We start from the raw sequence: 15,953 nt of genomic DNA on the forward strand, positions 1-15,953 counted from the left end.
GCTACACCAGCTTCCGGGTCCGCTCCGCGCTTTTTTCCAATAAAGGCACGCAGGTGAGTCCCGGAGATGTGACATGACTCTCCAGTCTCCCCAATGTTATAGAGATCGCATCGGGAGCAAGGGATCCAAAAAAATTACATTGATGGATGTACCGGTGAAAGTCTTCTTTCTGCCGCAGCCCAGGTTCGATTCCCGGGCAGCGAGGCAATTTTCAGCAGAGCTACACGGGCGGTTTTGCGTCTCCCTGGTGGTCTAGTGGTTGGGCTTTGGTGCTCTCACCGCCGCGGCCCGGGTTCGATCCCCGGTCAGGGAAGGCGTTTTCAGCTGGCCCACCGGCTGTCCATTCTTCTGCAGTGCGCTTTACAGTTGTTTATTGATCTTCACCGTACCTGGGTGCTGCAGTGTGATGTAGCTCGTTGAAATCGCATCCTGATGCGTATTTGTTTGCATGTGTTGGGATGATTGCTTCTGCAGCTACAAACGAGTGAACAGTCTTCACTCTCTCGGCGGAGCAGGTCGGGGCTGCTTGGCAGTGTCTGTTTGTAGACGCGGTTACGTGTGTTTTACAGTTTAAATTTAATTTTTCTTGTCTCCCTTCATTCCACTTAAAGTTCAAGAGACCTCAAACCGAAATTCCCCAGGTACTTGTGGGACAATTTCTTCCAGGTGTTCGCTAAATATATCTCTGAGAACTTTGTAAAGTTTGAACATTGTGAGTGTTGACTTTTTGTACTTTGGCGCGAAATCACAGTTCGAAGAAAACAGAATGGCGCAACTTAGACAGAGTTTATACTTGCAGGACGGCGATCTGTCTGCGGGTGCATGATGGGAGCATCACCCAAAAGGGAAACCATCTCTCCTATTCACTCAGTGTCGTCTTTAGCAGCTTTTCCGTAGAACGGCGCACTGTTCAGCACCTCGCCTTTTCTTTTCTTTCCCAAAAAACTTTGACATAAATATTTCACATTGGTACACTGGCCCAATGTGCACAACTGAGATGACACACTGGTGGAGGTCTGAGTGGTCTTCTGTTGTTCTCTGTACCCTATGTTGCGGAGGGCAATGCTTATCAAGGTTCACTCCGGTGTCAGAGAAAAGTTGCGAAACAAAACGGTTTAATTTTCTGCCTGTGGAGGGAGCCCGGTTTCTGGGTCCGGGACAAACAACAGTAGGGAGACAGAATGAGAAGCAGCTGTTCCAGAAACTCTTTCCCGCTTGCAATTCTCAGAGCAATGTCAAATGTATTTCACACTGAGCAAGAGTCAGCTGGTTAAAGAGGTGGAGCGGGGGTGCTTGTGTGCTCTCAGTGTGGCTCGTTGGTCTCGGGGTATGATTCTCACTTTGGGTCTTCTACTACGAAGACTTGCGCGAAATCCGGGACGAGCCCACGTTTCCTGATTTGTGCAAGAGTGCCCGGTTAACTTTCTCAAAAAGTACCTTCGCTAAAGTGCGGGCTTTTGACTGAAACGTCGATTTTACTGCTCCTCGGATGCTGCCTGAACTGCTGTGCTTTTCCAGCACCACTAATCCAGAATCTGGTTTCCAACATCTGCAGTCATTATTTTTCCCGCTTGGAGTACAAATTGGGCAGAAGGCAAGGAAGTGAAATGATGGAATATTGTGTTGACGTCAGTGGTGCCGTGTTTAAGGAATGTCAGCACTGAAGCAAGATTGGAAATTTGGGACAGCTCTCCTCGGAGAAGAGAAGTTTGAAATCTGGCCTGGTTGAAGCTTTCCAAGTCATGCAAAGTTTAGACAGAGAAAGTGATGTAGTCAAAATGCTCCCACGCCTGAAAGGATCGGCAACAATTCGGCAGAGTTTTAAAGTCATGAGGAAAAGAACTAAAAGTGACATTGGGAAGAACGCTTTCGTACAGGGAGTGGTTGCGTTCAGTAAATCCCTAACTGATACTGACAAAGAGACAGATTGAATAGACGCAAACGGGAATTCGGTGGTCATGTTTAAAGTAACACTGTGCAAAATTACATGGAGAAGGAAAGAGAATGATACGAGTAGAGACCCACGTTTACTTACTGTGTCGAACGAGCAGAGCGAAGGTGGGCCGCATGGCCTCCGTCTGTGCTGTGACACATGCTGTGATTCAGAATGGAATCACAATTCGACCAACAGAATGTGGGAAGTTAGGAAAAAGTTTATATTTACACAGCTTCCATACATCTGCGCAACAGCATATGATACGACAGCAGTGGAGATCTTTGACATCAGTCTCGAAGTGACCTGTGGAAAACTCTCGGCATGTAGGAGCAGAGTGGCGTAGTGGTTGTGTGCTGGGCTCATAGCCCCGAGGTCGATGGATTGAAGTCATCCTCCGCTGTAGTGCAATGTCTCCTTGAGCGGCTTCCTTTTGAACTGGGGCTGTGCTATATTCTATACCTTGCCTTTGCACCTACTGCCTGAGTGTCTGAATACCCTGTGTCATACCGATACTCTCGGGGAACTCACACGGTTCAAGTAACATGCTTTTTGGAGGTCTGAGTGGTCTTCTCCTGTTCTTCGTCGGTTTCCTATGAACTGATTCGCAAAACCACTTCTTCTCAATGCCAATGAACTGATAAAGTTGAAACACATGCCTTGTACTTCCATCCATTCCCTGCATTAATCGCCACGCCAGGTCGGACGTGAGTGACAAGACGATCAGTATGTTAGAAACCGTATCACCACTCAGATACAGTTCCTTCCTATGAGGACAGATATTACTGATTGTGAATCACCTCAGAGAGAGGCAAGTGGCAGAGAGTCGCCGTGGACTCGATGGGCTGAAGGGCTTGTGTCTGCGCGAGAATGGTGCAACGTGTTTATGCCGTCCCACTGCCTGACTCTGTGACAGAGAGGCTGAGGGAGCAAAACTGGTTCATTTTTAACCGTCCCTTCCGTGTTGGACTGCCTGCAGTCCCTCAGCTCAGAGCCGGGGATGACTCTCGGTGAGTGAAGGTTTCACTCGGATTCTCTTCATCTGGGACACTTGAGGCTCAGATGTTAACTGCTGCGCGATCGCAGCAAAGAAAGCGGTGCCCACTTTGCAATAGACTTTCTGCATTTTGCTGCATGAAGACGAATTCTGAACATCAAGCAGGCTGTACAACAATGTACGCATATGAATTTACTTGAGGAAGAGTGCTTGGTGTCCATTTCTCTATGTCTCGCCAGCACAGCATTTTTCTATCTCTCCGATAATAGACCTTTGCAGGAAATTCATATTCAAAGTTACTCACTTCCCATGCATTAGTGTAAGTGATTTCTCTCACCTCAAGTGATTGAGAGAGACAGCAGAAGAGCGAATGGACTCTTCCCTCACCCCAGAACAGCTTGCAAGTAGAAACAAAATGGTTTAATTATCCGCCAGTACAGAGTCCAGTTCCTGGGGATGAGACAAACATCAGCGCCCCGAGTACTTCACACTGAGCAAGTTTCAACTGGCTCGGAGTCTCCAGTGTACATTACTCCTTGAGTTTATATTTGCACATCGGTGATATGTCTGCACAACAGCACATGACACTACAGCAGTGAAGATCTTTTGATTTCATTCTCGAACGTGCAAGACACACGCCAACTGAAAAGCTGAATACTTTTCACTGAGTACTCGGGAAAGCTGCCGTGCAATGCAGGAGAATGGCACAGCGGGTGCATGTTAGGATCACAACCCAGAAGGGAAACCATTTTCACTTCTTTACTCAATGTCGTCTTCAGCAGCTTTCCCCTATAACGACACTCTGCTCTCTCCTTTACCTTGTCATCTGCTTCCCAAAACTTCGTGTATCTGAGCTCAATGTGTCACATCGATACACAAGTCAAATTTACACAGTTATTCTGGCACGCTTGTGGAGCTCTGAGTCGTGTTGTCCAGTTTTCTGTCGGTGTGTTCTGATCTCAAGTGTTAAACCTCTTCTCTCAGATGGCAATGAACCGGTGAAGTTGAAATACATGACTTGCTGTTTTTGTCCATTTCCTGCGGTAAAGAAACCGACGCCCGTGTAATAAAAGACTCTCTGTAGGATTGCTGTGTCAAGACAAATTCTGAACACCAAGCAGGCTGCACAAAAATGCACTCATACCAATTTACCTGAGGGAAGGGTTTCCATTTCTCTCGGTCCCGACAACACAGCATCTTTCAGTCTCTCCGTTAACAGGACCTTTGGAACAAGCTCAAAGTTGCCAATTTCCTACGCATTTCTGTAACTGACTTATCCTGCCTCAACAACTAGTGAGAGAGAGAGAGCAGAAGAGCGTGTGGGCTCCTTCTTCCACCAGGACAGCTTGCAAGGAGAAATAAAATGGTTCAATTATCCACCAGTGGAGAGAGCCCGGCGCCTGGGGACGGGACAAACAGCAGCGTCCTGGGAGCAGGGAGACAGATTGAGAAGCAGGTGTTCTTGAAACTTTCCCTGCTTGCAATTCTGGGAGCAATGTACAATGTATTTCGTACTGAGCAAGTCTCAGCTGCTTCAGGAGGTAGCTGCACACATGGCTGGTGGCTCGTTAGTCTGGGATATGATTCTAGCTTTGGGTCTTCTCGCGAATGCAGACGTGTGAGAGTTCCCGGATTCCAATCCCAGGCGAACCATCATTTCTTAAATTGACCAGAGCAAAAATACCTGATCAATTTTCTCAAAAAGCCGCTTTGTTAAATAAGATCGGACTGCCTGAATTAGGGACGGTGCGGAGCTGCCATTGCGGTGAACACGGCGAAGGGAAACACTTGCTCAAAGTGAAAACAAGTAATCCAGATTTTTCGCCCACGCAATCCGAGTCTGAATGAATCTTCCACCTGCATTACGCTCAATTCTGAGGGTGATACTTCAGGAAGCGGGGAAGTGAAGTGATTGCAGACAGCACTGAACAGGTTGAAGTGAATGGCGCCGTCCTGAGGAATGTCAGCAATGAAGGGAGATTGGAAAGTTTGGGGCAGTTCTCTTTGGAGAACAGAGGGCTGAAAGCTGGTCTGATTGAAGTTTTCCACGTCATGAGGGTTTTAGACAGAGGAAATAATACAGTGAAAATGCTCCCAGGCCTGAAAAGATCGAGAACGATTTGGCAGAGATTTAAAGTCATCAGGAAAATAAGTAAAAGTGACATTATGAAGACTCTTTATGCACAGGGAGTGGGGCCAGTAAGTCGCTGTCTGACAGTGACAAAGAGGCAGATTCAATGGGCACAAAAGGGAATTCGGTGGGCATGTTCAATGTAACAATGTGCAGATTTACAGGGAGAAGGCGACAGAATGAGACACGTATTTACATATTGTGTTGAACCAGCAGAGCTAAGGTGGGCTGCATGGCCTCAGTCTGCACTGTCACACATTTTGTGATTCTGAGTGAAATCGGAGTTAGACCAACAGAACGTGGAAAATTTGACAACGGATATATTCTGCCCAACAGGATACTCCATCACAGCAATGAAGGTGTTTTGACATCATCCTCGAAGGTACATGACACAATGCAGATTCAAAACCGAGTATTCATTTGAATCACTGAGTAATGTGTTTACAGTTATTCAGTTGAGGTGAGCGGAGTTGCGCATTGGGCACCACTCCAGTTGATAGGTCGAAGCCGTTTTCTCCTGTGTGATAGTCCCACCAGCACTCCAATTTGCTGTGCTTCAAGTCAGTAGATGCAGATTGCTGTCCCATACTGATACACGGGCCACGATGACCCAGCTGTGGTGACAAGCTTGTGAAGGTCTGAGGGCTCTTCTCCTGTTCTTTGTCGGCCTGCTATGATCCGAGTCATCAAACCTCTCTTCTCCGAGAGTAGGAATAAACTGGTGAAGGTGAAACACATCAGTTTCGGTGTGTTCCATGTGCAGGAGGCCCTGCAGTAATTCCCCACGCTGTCTCACACAGCAGCATCCTCTCGGTGAATTACACTTGGCAAAAAAAACCTATTAAACCAAATCAGTGTCCGCCACTGGATTTTACTGACACTGTTTATACAATGCAGGCTCACCGTTAATGTGGAGAGGGGCCGTCAGACTGTAGTTTCCGCTCCTTCTGTTGAATAAAGATAATTTTAACAGTGTCCAGTGAGAGGAAAGGATTTGTTGTTGGTGGTAAACATTTCTATCTGAACTCGCTGTCACTCTGCTATGACAGGATGAGCTGGGACCTCCTGATAGATTGAAACACACAACTGGTAATCTCTAGATTATGTTGTAAAAATATCGGTATAATGTTATTCACACCGCGCTGTCACCAACTGAACGAAGCGGCTGTGTGTTTAAATCGCTGGATGAACAGCTTGTGTTTTCATTCTCATATTGGGGTAGCTGAGCATTTACCCAAACACTGAGCACACCACCTCCCTGACACAGCGTTCACAAATCAAGCTGACAGCAAAGCTTCACGTGTGATCGAAAGTTTCTGCAACGAAGATTTGGCTCAACAGATATCGGGAGTGAACGTAATCCTTGCTTGATTTGAAATGTAAGAAGCAGACTTTCAGTGAGCCGGACGCGATTTCAGCACGCAACCGACTGACTTAGAGTCAGACGCGCTACAGTTGCGCCACAAGCTCACGGGTCACTTGTGTCCTCTTTTCATGCTTAAGGGAAGTGATCGCACTACAAGGATTTTACGATATGAGTAACAACGGAGATCAACAGTTCATGTCTGTTCTGTTTCTCCCCCCTCTCTTTCTGCAGAGGGTGGGATCAGACTGTCCCCGGTGTCTCCACAATGAATGTCCCAGACATTATTAAGGAAAAGTAAAAGTGATAGACGACAATTGTAATTCTAGGCGGAGCAGGCCGAATTATGAATTCACTAATAGCCTCCCCTAAGCGATGCCGCAATCCCGGCAAACGCCTGTCTCTGTGGCGCAAGTGGCCAGCGCGTTTGGCTGTTAACCAAAAGGTTGGTGCTTCAAACCCCCCCAGGGGCGCTTAGTACGCTGCTCTTCGCGGCTCTGTGCACTTTATTGGGCTCAGGCGAATGTTATCCAAACGGAAACCTCCTCCATAAAGGGGTTTCTGAGTTGTATTATTGTCTAACGTAAGGGACTGCGGATGCTGAGAACCCGAGACAAAAAAAGAGAAACTCGGCAGGTTTGACTGCACCTGTCCGAGAAAACGGAATTCTGAAATGCTGAGTCTGATTCTCTTTCCATAGATGTTGCCTGACCTTCTCCGTTCGTCCTGCAATCTCTAGATTTGGTTTTAACTGAAAGTTCATTTCATCTCTTGCGATGAAACACCTAGACTCGCAGTGTGCAGATATTTAATCCTTTCGAATCACTGAAGTGAATGGAATCAAACAAACTCTGCGATGATTCACTCTTTCTCAGCTCCGCAGCCAGACAGATCTGGGAAATGAAGCTGTCAGTGTAATTCTGTATTCGTGGGCTGAGTGGTTAATGCGATGGACTTGAAACCCATTGCGGTTTCCCCACGCAGGTGTGACCCCTGCCGACTACAAAATGAGAAATGTCGTCGAAAAGAAAGGGAGCTTGCTCCCCGGCTTCTTCTTTAAGATTCAAGTCAGTGGAGGAGGAAAAATATTTCACTCACATTGGGACTGGTGGGAATCTGCAATCCACTGCCTGTTCGGGTGGGACAAGCAGATACCCGCAGAGCTTCTTTTGAGGCTATGAGCCAAGTGTCTGCAAATGAGACTAGAACAGTGAGGGGCTGGAAATCGTGATCGAAATGAAGCAGGCACCTGAGGACAAGGGTGTTTCCTTTGCCAGTGAAAGATACTGCTTCACAAAGTTGGGACTGTGGAAGGGAAGCAGTGACTGATTATCTTTGGTTGTTGACCTTGTGAATGTTCCCATTGCTGCCCATGTCCGTGTTAACGTCAGAACTCTGCAGCATGGTGGCGTTAGATACGCACAGGGCCGGGGCGCAATGAATGACGCATCTGACTCCACCTACCTGTTTGAAATGCAGCTCACAGCTTCTTCACACACCCCAATTAATCTTTCTCATTGTCCTGAAGCCAGCATATGGTTTGAATTCCCGATCTGCGGGAATGAGAATCTTTTCACTGTCTCGCGTCAAAAAATGTCCCTCAGAACATCGGAGTCAAGTCACAGCGGAAGCTGAGATAGCCTCACACGCTGCTCCCGGGCACATTTTACTTTCGGGTAAAAAATGAGGTCTGCAGATGCTGGAGATCACAGCTGAAAATGTGTTGCTGGTTAAAGCACAGCAGGTTAGGCTGCATCCAAGGAATAGGAAATTCGACGTTTCGGGCATATGCCCTTCATCAGGAAAGGGCATATGCCCGAAACGTCGAATTTCCTATTCCTTGGATGCTGCCTAACCTGCTGTGCTTTAACCAGCAACACACTTTCAGCACATTTTACTTTCCCCAACTCACCGCCCCAACCACTGCGGCTCCTGGGAGTGGAAAGGAAACAATCACCAAAACCCAGTCTTAGTTTTGTGAATCTTCAGAAAATAAGCAAACCTTCATCCCTTCGGATTTTCTATCCTGGGCTGACAGGGATGGGTTTTGTCACTCTTTTTTCGGATATTGCAAGTGGATGTTTTGCAGAAAAGCACCACAATGCAATCTGATTAATCAGGATCTGGATGTTTTCGGTGTTTGAATGTAAGTGTTGTGCTCCAGAACTTTGTTGTTCGCAGTTTATAATACTTTTCTCCCCAGTCCCCTGCATCACTTGTCGAAAATGCTTAATTTGCGTCTCGGAATCCTTTCACTGTCTGCTAATGAGGATAGCATTTCCGTCTTTTACCTCAGTTATCTTGACCTTGCATACCTCAAGCCTCAAGCTAATTTCACGAGAAACCTTCTCCAGTTCAAAAGTTAATAATGGTTCTGTTTCTCGTCACGTATCCAATTTCAGATCGATATTGTTAACGTTCCTTTTATTCCTTCAGATCTAGGTTTCGCTCACAGGGTAAGAACAGACCTGTCACCAAATACATTTACCAATGTACCTTCATCCTTTCGATTGTATTAGCATTATGAACACTTCCCATCAAAATAACTCGAGAGACTTTCATCACAATTTTCTGTGAACAGTTCTACATTAGCTTTGCTGAATGAACCCCAAATTTCTTGATGTGGCTCCTTATTTTCGGCCCTGATTATTCATCTCTCTACGCACGGAAATGGATCCTTCCCACCCGCTCTGTCCCTCATCAATGTGTGTAGTTCAATTCGATCTCCCATCAGCCTCTTCTGTCCTGATCAAATCCAGGGGAACAGGAAACGTTGGGACTATGGCGCAGACAGGACAAGTCCAGTACTCACCTTTCCTGTTCGAGCAATTCCATGAGAAATTTTAGACCACAACTTTGGACGTGTAGTTGTGGCTGAACACTTAAAGAGCTGGAGTAGAGATCCTTTGGGGTTCCCCCATCCCCGCCTCCCCCCGCCCAGGGTGGTAACCTGCTGACTATGCTTTCTTCGCTGGCGATTTTAAATGACTTCCTGTTGGTTGCATTATCGCTCAAACTTCACAAAACCCGTCTCAATAAAGTCACGTTTTCTCATGTCTGGGAATTTATTGCCATGCAGGAAACTCGAGTTCTGAACAAACAAGGTACCGGACTCAAAACGTCAGCTCTGTTTACCTTTCCACGGATGCTGCTCGACCTGTTGGCTTTCTGCAGTATTCTCTGTGTTTATTAGGCACAAGTGCTGCTTTTCATTCAAGAACTTCAATTCCTGTCCTCTGGTAACTGACTCTGGTCAGTGGCTATTGGTTCTTCTGATCATTAATCTGCCCATTCCCACCGCTTCTTCTCCCATCATTACCAACAGCCCCAGGAAATCTCCAGTTAACTTTCTTTGCTCCAAAGCGAACATTCCCAACCTTGGGAATGTCTCCCCACAATAGAAATTTCTCATCCCTGGAAAAGAAGCACGGCGTACACTTGGGAAGAGATTTTGGCAACATATTGTCAGTTTCCCCACGCAGGATTTTTTGCAGAAAAGCACCACAATGCAATCTGATTAATCAGGACCTGGATGTTTTTGGTGTTTGAATGTAAGTGTTGTACTCCAGAACTTTGTTGTTCACAGTTTATAATACTTTTCTTCCCTGTCCCCTGTATCACTTGTCGAAAATGCTTGTAATACTTTCCTGGCTGTTAACCGGAAGGTTGGTGGTTCAAACCCATCCAGGAGCGCTTTATTTGCTGCTCTTCCTTGGCTTTGACAATGTGTGCTTTCAATGGGGTCAGGAAAATGTTCCCCGAACATCTACGTTCTGCCTGCAAAAAAGACCCTGAGCTTCCAGTTGCCTGCCAATTCCACACCCCACCCTGTTCCCTGACCAACATCTCTGTCTCAGGTTTGCTGTATTGTCCCAGCGAAGCTCAGCACCAGCAGAACGAAGAGCACCGAATATTCTACTTGGGGACCATACATCCCTCCGGTCCCAATATCAAATTCAATAATTCTAGGGCCTGAAATCCATTGTATCCTCGTCTCTACCACACACACCAAGCCTTGTTGTTACATAGTCTGTCATTACACACTACCTATTCTTAGCCACGAACAGTCTCTATTAACAGTTATTCACCCTCTCACGCAGATCGTTATCAACTCCCTTTCCTGTCCAACAGTTCTTCCCTCGCTTTGGGCTCTGTCCTGATCTATCATTTACTGCATCCGCGTTCCTCCCACAATATCTCCTGCATATAAACCAACGTTTTCCCAATCACCATCAGTTCTATGGAAGGGTCACCGGCAACTACAGTTTGTTTTTTGTTTCTGATATACAGCGTCCGCAGTTCTTTCAGCTTTTTATTGAGGTAGGGTTGGAAATTATTTTGAGAAACAGAAGGAGAGGGGGGAGAGACAGAACAGACATGAACTGTTGATCTCCATTGTTACTCATAACGTAAAATCATTGTAGTGCGATGACTTCCCTTAAGCATGAATAGAGGCCCCCCGCTCTCCGTGAGCTTGTGGCGCAATGGTAGCGCGTCTGACTCCAGATCAGAAGGTTGCGTGTTCAAATCACGTCAGGCTCATTGAAATCAGTTCCTTATATTTCCAATCAAGAAAGGATTGCGTTCGCTCCAGATATCTGTTGAGCCCAGTCTTCTTTCCGGGAACTTTCAATAATACGTGAAGTTTTGCTGTCAGTTTGATTTGTCAGCACTGTGTCAGGGAGGTGGTGTGCCCAGTGTTTGGGTAAATGCTCAGCTCCCCCAGTTCATCGCTGGATTTAAACACAGCCGTCTATCTCTGGGCAGCTGCTTCTTTCAGTTGGTGACAGTGCAGTGTGAATAGCATCATACCGATAAGTTTATTACATAATCCAGAGACACCTAGCTTTGTGTTTCAATCTATCAGGAGAGTGACAGCGAGTTCAGATAGAAATGTTTCCCACCAACAACAAATTATTTCCTCTCACTGGACACAGTTTAAATTATCGAGGAGAAAGTGAGGTCTGCAGATGCTGGAGATCAGAGCTGAAAATGTGTTGCTGGAAAAACGCACCAGCTCAGGCAGCATCCAAGGAACAGGAAATTCGACGTTTCGGGCATAAGCCCTTCATCAGGAATTCGGGTCTACGGGCTATCCGTTCTTCTTAAATGCGCTGTACAGTTGTTTATTGATCTTCGCCGTTGCTGGGCGCTGCAGTATGAAGTAGCTCGTTGAAATAGCATCCTGATGCAGATTTGTTTGCATGTGTTGGGATGATTGCTTCTGCAGCTAAAGTACTTGGTTCGCGTGTGTTGTTTCCTGGAGACGCTGTTTTGAATTTACCATTGACTGTTCGATCTACTGTGACATCTAGAACAACAGCACTTTGTTGTTGTTCTCCTCTTTTGTGAATTTTATGCCAGTAAGGATATTGTTGATGGTGTTGTAGGTTTCCTCTAAGTTGTTCCATTATCTCTGCATTATTGCTTCTGTTAGGAATCCTGATATTGGTGGTTTCACGGGTGCTCCGTTGATTTGTTTGTTAGTCTTGTTACTGAATAGGAAGTGGGAGGTAAGGCACAGCTCCACGAGCTTGACAGTGTTATCTTTGCTGACGACGTTGGTGCTGTTTGGTGTTTGAGTCTTTGGTTCTTCAAGTAGTGTCTTCAGTTTTCTTTGGTCACGTTGATGTTAATGGATGTGAACAGGGCTGTATGTCAAAGGTCAGTATTATTCCATCCTCTTCTATCTTGTTGCCTTTGGTGTTCAAGAATTCTTGGATGGAGTAACTGGAGTGGCGTGAGTCTTCGACTTGGTGTTTTAGTCTTTAGTGGAGGTCTTTGACTAGTCTGTATATTGGTGTTCCAAGTGGTGAGACTGTGGCCTGAGGGGGGCTCCTGGTTTGAAGAGGAGGAGAACAGCAACAAAGTGCCATTCCTAGATGTCACAGTAGAGCGAACAGTCAATGGGAAACTTCAAATTAGCGTCGACAGGAAAACAACACACGCAAACCAAATACTTAACCGCAGAAGCAATCATCCCAACACCCACAAACGAGTGAACAATCCTCACTCTCTCCACGGAGCAGGTAAGGGCTGTTTGGCACTGTCTGTTTGTAGACGCGGTTACGTTTGTTTCACGGTTTAAATTTAAATTTTTTTTTCAAAAAAAGTGCGGAGCGGAACCGGAAGCTGGTGTAGCGCAAACTTATCTGGGTAGGTTTTTTTGAATAAAGGCGTGCAGGAGAGAATGTATGGAGGAAAACTTCATTCCAGTGACAATAACATGGAACAAACTGCCTACAAAGATGCTGGAAATGGAGCTGAATCAAGGATATGAAAATGAAATGTTCAGCCTGCTTGAGAAAAGAAAGGCAGAAAAATTGCTGAATGACTTCCTGCTGGCCTATTAAATAAAAAAATTATGACAATTACTACATTAGAAGGTGAATAATAATTACAAAGAAACTTTTACAACAGCCAACAATATCAGATATACATCGTATAGAACAAAGAACAAAGAAAATTTACAGCCCAGGAACAGGCCCTTCAAGCCTGAGCCGATCCAAATGTACTGTCTAAACCTGTTGGTCAATTCCTAAGTATTTGTATCCCTCTACTCCCCACACACTCATGCATTTATCCAGACGCATCTTAAATGAAGCTACCGTGCCTGCCTCTACCACCTCTGCTGGCAACGCGTTCCAAACGCCCACCACCCTGTGTGTGAAGTAAAACTTATTTTCGCTTTGAATAAGTGCTGCCCTTGCCGCGTTGATTGTAATAGTAGCTCTGCCCCATCCCATCTCGTTGAACGAAGCTGCTTTTTGAAAGAATTGATTGGCCGTTTTCGCACAAGGCAATGTAAGGAACAAGGGTTCGTCCGGATTTGAACCCGGGATCTCTTGTACCAGGATGCCTGAAGCGGGAACCATTCTCCTAGACCAACAAGCCACACGCTGCAGCGATCCTACATATTTTTAACACGTGCCAATCCTTTAAATGCTGCTCAGTTCCATGAGAATCTAATCTTTTAGTTGTGAACATGAGTAAAGAAACAATCCTTTTCGAGGGTGCAAACTGTACACGTGCCAAACAGAGTGAATACACATGGAAAATAGCTTTAAGAGAGATAGAAAGTATTTGAGCACCTTTGGAGTGTCTGCCCCCTCCCTGGATTCACTCTTGAAAGACACTTTGCAAATCCCACTCTCCTCCAAGTCAATGCAGTTTGAGTTCAAGCAAAGCAAGGGGTTTAAATTTATTTTAGAAAACCTCATTTGTGCCGTGGGAAAACTGCTGTCGCGGGAAACGCAGCATTGCAGATTCATAGTAACAGAAGCAGGAGGAGAGGACCATTTGGTCAAGCCTGCTTCGTCATTCGTTAAGATCACAGCTCCACCAACCTGCACAATCCCGACTACCCTTAATTCCTCTACCACGCAAATACCCATCCAATTGTGTCTTCAATATACTTCATGAAGCTGTCTCAACTGCTCTATTGGGCAGAGAATCCCATGGAGTCTCACAGAGTGACACAGATGTACAGCACGGAAACAGACCCTTCGGTCCAACTCGTCCTTGCAGCCCAGATATCCTAACCTAATACAGTCCCATTTGCCAGCACTTGGCCCAAATCCCCATAAAACCTTCCTATTCATATACACATCCAGATACATTTTAAATGCTGTTGTTATACCAACCTCCATCACTTTCTCCAGCAGCTCATGCCGTACATGCATCACCCTCTGCGTGAAAAGGTTGCCCCTTATGTCCCTTCTATATCTTTCCCCTCCCCTCCCTAAACCTATGCCTTCTAGTTCTGGACTCCCCCATCCCAGGTAAAAGAACTTGTCTATTTGCCCTATCCATCTCCCTCATGGTTTTATAAACCTCTATACGGTCACCCCTTAGCCTCCGACGCTCCAGAGAAAACAGTCTATTCAACCTCGCCCTACAGCTCAACCCTCCAACACTGGCAACATCCTTGTAAATCTTTTCTGCACCGTTTCTAGTTTCACAACATCTTTCCAATAGCAAGCAGACCAAAATTACATGCAATATTCCAAACGTGACCTGACCAATGTTCTGTCCAGTGGCAACATGAGCTCCCAACATCTATCCTCGATGCTCTGACCAACACAGGAAAGCATACTAAACGCCTTCTTTACTATCCTATCTGCCTGCGTCTCTACGCTTAAGGAACTATCAACCTGAACTCCAAGGTCTCTTTGTTCAGCAACACTTCCAAGGAACGTACCATTAAGTGTAAAAGTCCTGCTCTGATTTGTTTTTTTCAAACTGCAGCACCTCATATTTATCTACATTAACCTCCAAAAGCCACTTCTCAGCCCATTGGCCCATGATCAAGGTCCCGTTGCAATCTGAGATAACCTTCTTTGCTTGCCATTTCACCTCCAATGTTGGTGTCATCTACAAACTTTCTAACTATACCTCCTCCGTTTACAAACAAATCATTTATATAAATGACAAAAAGTAGCTGACCCAGCATCAATCCTTCTGACACACCATTGGTCACAGGCCTTCAGTCTGAAAAGCAACCCTCCATCACCACCCTCTGACTTCTGCCTTCGAGCCAGTTCTGTATTCAAATGGCGAGTTGTCCCTGCATTCCATGAATTCCTGAAGAAGGGCTCATGCCTGAAACGTCGATTCCCCTGCTCCTTGGATCCTGACTGACCTGCTGCGCTTTTCCAGCAGCACATTTTCAGCTTCCATGAGATTAAACCTTGCTCACCAGTCTCCCATGAGGACCCTTGATGAACGCCTTCCTGAAGTCCATATAGATCACGTCTATTGCTCTGCCCTCATCAATCCACTTTGTTACTTCTTCAAAAAACTCAATCATGTTCGTGAGACATGATTTCCCAAGCATAAAGCCATGCTGACTATCCCAAAACATTTCTTGCCTTTCCAAATACATGTAAATCCTATCTCTCAGGATTCTCTCCAACAACTTGTCCATCACGAATGTTAGGCTCACAGGTCTATAGTTCCCTGGCTTTTCCTTACCACCTTTCTTAAATACTGGTACCACATTAGCCACCCTCCAGCCTTCCGACACCTCACCAGTGACTATGGATGATGAAGGGCTTATGCTCGAAACGTCGAATTTCCTATTCCTTAGATGCTGCCTAACCTGCTGTGCTTTAACCAGCAACACATTTTCACCAGCAATCACTCCCCCAGTTTCACACAGAGTTCTAGGGTACTCCTGATCAGGTCCTTGGGATTTATCCACGATTATGCATTTCATGATATCCAGCAATTTCTCATCTGTAATATGGGCATTTTTTCAACATGTCACCACCTACTTTCTCACATTCTATATCTTCCATGCCCTTCTCCACAGTAAACACTGATGCACAATATCCGTTCAGTATTCCACTCCAACCCTTCCATCTACTGCAGTTCCACACAAAGGCCGCCTTGCTGATCTTTGAGGGGCCCTATTCTCTCTCTTGTTATCCTTTTGTCCTTAATGTATTTACAAAAAACCTTTTGGGATATCCATGACTCTATTTGCCAAAGCTATCTCATGTCCCCGTTTTGTCCTCATGATTTCCCT

At 45.8% G+C, this 15,953-nt stretch overlaps 2 non-coding genes across 2 annotated transcripts; both read left to right on the top strand.

Moving 5' to 3' along the window:
* Nucleotides 1-241: 241 nt before the first annotated feature.
* trnae-cuc (transfer RNA glutamic acid (anticodon CUC)) lies at nucleotides 242-313 on the top strand. Its single transcript has one exon. It is a non-coding gene; the product is annotated as a tRNA-Glu (tRNA).
* Nucleotides 314-10,894: 10,581 nt separating this feature from the next.
* On the top strand, nucleotides 10,895-10,966 carry trnaw-cca (transfer RNA tryptophan (anticodon CCA)). The gene has a single exon. It is a non-coding gene; the product is annotated as a tRNA-Trp (tRNA).
* Nucleotides 10,967-15,953: the final 4,987 nt, after the last annotated feature.

Source organism: Hemiscyllium ocellatum (assembly GCF_020745735.1).
Source record: "Hemiscyllium ocellatum isolate sHemOce1 chromosome 27 unlocalized genomic scaffold, sHemOce1.pat.X.cur. SUPER_27_unloc_5, whole genome shotgun sequence".
Classification (NCBI taxonomy): Eukaryota; Metazoa; Chordata; class Chondrichthyes; order Orectolobiformes; family Hemiscylliidae; genus Hemiscyllium; species Hemiscyllium ocellatum.